Genomic DNA, 3,834 nt, shown 5'->3' with positions numbered 1-3,834 from the left:
AAGAAATTGTATCAACCATACATCATATATTTCAAAAAATAGAAGAGGAATATTTACCAGCTCATTTCCTGAGGGAAGCATAACCCTGCTATCAAAACCTGAAGAAGACATGAGAAAAGGAAAAGGCAGACCAATATCCCTCATGATCACAGGAACAAATATCATTGAAAAAATGACAAAACAAAGACAGTAATATATGGTAACACTAATATGCCATGACCTAATGTGAGTCATCTTAGGAATGCAAGGTTGATGAATACACTTAAGCCGCTGCCTTCGGCTCAGGTCATAATCTCAGGGTCCTGGTATCGAGTCCCACATTGGGCTCTCTGCTCAGCAGGGAGCCTGCTTCCTCTTCTCTCTCTGTCTGTCTGCCTTTCTGCCTACTTGTGATCCCTGTCTGTCAAATAAATAAATAAAATCTTTACCAAAAAAAAAAAAAGAAAAATAATCATCTAAATAGATGGACAAAAATTATTTGACAGAATTCAATATGCATCCAGGGTAAAACATCTCAGCACTCTGGAAGTTAAAGGGAACTTCCCCAATCTGATAGAAACAGCTATGACATACCTCCAGGTAGCTATCATATTTAGTAATGAAATATTGAACATTTCAGAGTTGGGAACATGGCAATGAGATATGCCTTTAGTGTGTTTTCCCACATTTTACTGGATGTTTTAAGCCAGTGCAATTAGTCAAGTAAGAGAGAAAGACTATATGGGAAGAAATAAAATGGCCTTTATATGTCCTTTACATAATTGCACAGATAAAAACTGCTAAAGAAATTACAAGGGTCAACAAGAACTAATAAATGAACCTAACAATGTTACACAATATAACTTAGGTATACCTAAGTCAGCTGTATTTTTATATAGTAGTAAAAAGAAAATGGAAAAAGAATTTAAATTTATTTACAAGCCTAAAGATGAAAATACTTGGAAGTAAATCTACCTAAATCTATAAGGTAGTCCTGAGGAAAATTAAAGAAGACACAAATAAATGGAGAGATAAACCATGTTCATAGATTAGAAGATTCCAAATGGCTAATATACCTATTTTCCCCAAATTAAAGTGTATATTCACTATAACTGGGTCATGAACACAGAAAGCTTTCTGATAAATTGACAAGTGATTCTATTCTATCTAAGTGCTAAGAACCAAGAATAGCCAAAATAATTTGGAAAAGAAAAAAAATGTTGGACACATTATACAACCTAATTTCATGTTTAATATAAAGGTTTAATAATCAAGGCACTGTGGTATTGGCTTTAGGATAGACAGACAGATCGATGCACAGAAATAGAACCACACATAAAATGTCAGCTGATTCTTTGACAGAGGTGCCAAATTAATCCTATGCTGAAAATATAGACTTTTTACTAATGATGCTGGAAAACTGGATGATAACTATTATGGGAAGATAATGAACTTCTACCCACACTTCTCAACAAAAGATTTATGGATCACAGACTTCAATGTAAAATTAAAACTATGAGCTTTGAGAAGATATCATAGGTGGATTTTTTTGTCATCTTGGAATAGACAAAGACTTCTTAGGACACAGAAAACACTGGTCATTTAAAAATAATAAATTGGATTTCAAAACTTTAAAAATTTCAGTTTATCAAAATATACCATTAAGAAAATGCATACAAAGCCCCAGACTGGGAGAATAAATAATAAAATAAGTTGTACTTTTACATAATAATGATAGAGGAGGTACAATGAAAATAATATTCCATTTATATTATAACGTATAAAATATTTGAATTCCAGGCATAAACTTCTATCAGTGAAACAAAAGGAAAATATAATTAGAAAGTCATATCTTATGCTTGATTGTATAGACTATAATAAAGATGACAACACTTCCTAATTTTGTAAAGATATTTTAATGTAAGACTAATTAATTTTTCTCAGAATATTTAAAATAACATCTTTAAACAGGATTTCCAAGCCAAGAAAACATGCCTTTGTTTTAAGTTTATTGACTATTTCTGATAGTGTGTTTTTATCAGATTGGATTCTGGCAATCAGGAATTCTAAAATTGGTCTTTGATTTGTTAGCAGATATTCAAACAAACCTTCAAAAAAAAGGTTAAGAATACTGGAATAAATTTTGGCCGTGAGCAGCCCCAAATACCATAACAAGAAACATAATCTTAAAAAATGTCCTGAAGATGTATGCTTTAGCTGCAGATAAAACACACACCCCTATTACTGTTGAAAGTGCACTTTGTAACACTGGATAGCCTAGCAGATACAACGCCTCAATTGTTTTTTGGTTTACTGAGGGCTTAGAACTGGAAACAAATGCATAAGAAATGGGTGCAGAAAAATTGAAAGAAAACCCTATACAAATGACAAGATTAATCATGTATATGGAATCAAGATTGACATTCCAGAATGCCACGAAACCCGTTACTCCCACAATCGCAGAAGCAATAGCAAAAGTTACCCACAGGGAACACAGTGGGTGAGGAATTAACAATAAGGAAACAATGAACATAGCGGTTGATGCAACAATGACATTTCAAACAGTATTTTCTAATATTGCAGTATACTGATCAAAATATATGAATGCCTGGTTATACACCATTAGGGGAATTTCGCACTTTTCAGCTTTGCTTCGTAACTAGGATAACATCGTCTTCTTATTGATTGAAGAAGATACACCCACGGTCTGAATGAAGCCCCGGGAAGAAATGATTTCATGTGATGATGAAATGTTAATATCATACATAAAAAGTGGAAAATATGTTTAAAAATTGGGCAAATTATTCATAAAATTGTCCTTATCATTTACATCTTAGTGGCTCTTTTCCATATATTGCACATACTCTCGTAACCAAAACTCTGTAAGACTTTTATCTACATGGTCACTGTTTTCCAAATCTGACAGACATATTTCCAGTTTTGGCCTAACACCTTCATCCCAGTAGTTAAGAGTTTCTGGAACAATAACCATAACTCTGGGACCATAATCTGAAAAATATTCTTCTTCTACATTAAAATATGGTGTGATGTAGGAATCATCACTTGCCAAATTTCGAAGGTCTAAACATTTCTGCACTTGGAAACACCCATAAATGCTACTTATGATGTATAAAATGTATAAAAGCACTACAAAAAATTTGGACTCAGTTCTTGTGAGAAAAGGGCCAAAATAGTCTCGAAAGAACACATCCATTGGATGAACATCAGTTTCTTCTTCTTCCGGGAGAGAATCACATGGAAGACAGCAGGATCTTTTCAATGAGGAACATTTTTGATCAGGAGTTTCTGGCTTTTTCCACCAGTGTAGACAGACTCTTTCTCTTTTACCATCTAGGGCCAGAAAGGCCCCAAAACAGGTGATATTATAGAAATAACAAAAGAGCAGGGTTGTTCCTGTATAGATGCAAAAGTACTGTACGGACCTGAAAGAGGTCATAATCCCTGTATAGAAGGCCAGGACGTTGGTGATGGTGGTAATTGTAATCGACACTGCCACTTTGGAATAGACACTGGACAGACGCTGTTTTATGTTATCCATGAGGCTGGTCTTCTGCCAGGCAGAAATCATTATGAACATATCATCAACCCCGACACCTGTTAAAAAAAAAGCCATCTTCATACATATTAATATCCATTAAAAATTAAATGCATAAACTCAAACCATCTTCTTTGTCCATCTCTTAAGGTCTGATTTATCTTGCCCAATCTGTGCTTTGATACTCTGTTCTCTGTTGCCTCCTTTGGTTGCCTCTGAAGCCACACCAGAATTCAGCCCTTCCTCTGTAACAACTCTGGGCTTTGTATGTCCTCCTATTATTTGTACATAGCATGAGA

General features: G+C 34.3%; 1 pseudogene across 1 annotated transcript; it reads right to left on the bottom strand.

Moving 5' to 3' along the window:
- Positions 1 to 2,066: 2,066 nt before the first annotated feature.
- LOC309857677 (patched domain-containing protein 3 pseudogene) lies at positions 2,067 to 3,613 on the bottom strand (annotated as a pseudogene). Its single transcript has one exon. The product of its transcript is annotated as a patched domain-containing protein 3 pseudogene (transcript).
- Between the last annotated feature and the right edge of the window lie 221 nt (positions 3,614 to 3,834).

Source organism: Mustela nivalis (genome assembly GCF_964662115.1).
Source record: "Mustela nivalis genome assembly, contig: HAP1_SCAFFOLD_1058, whole genome shotgun sequence".
Lineage (NCBI taxonomy): Eukaryota > Metazoa > Chordata > Mammalia > Carnivora > Mustelidae > Mustela > Mustela nivalis.
Note: the sequence above shows the minus strand (reverse complement) of the source record. Positions and strands in the feature narration are given on the sequence as shown.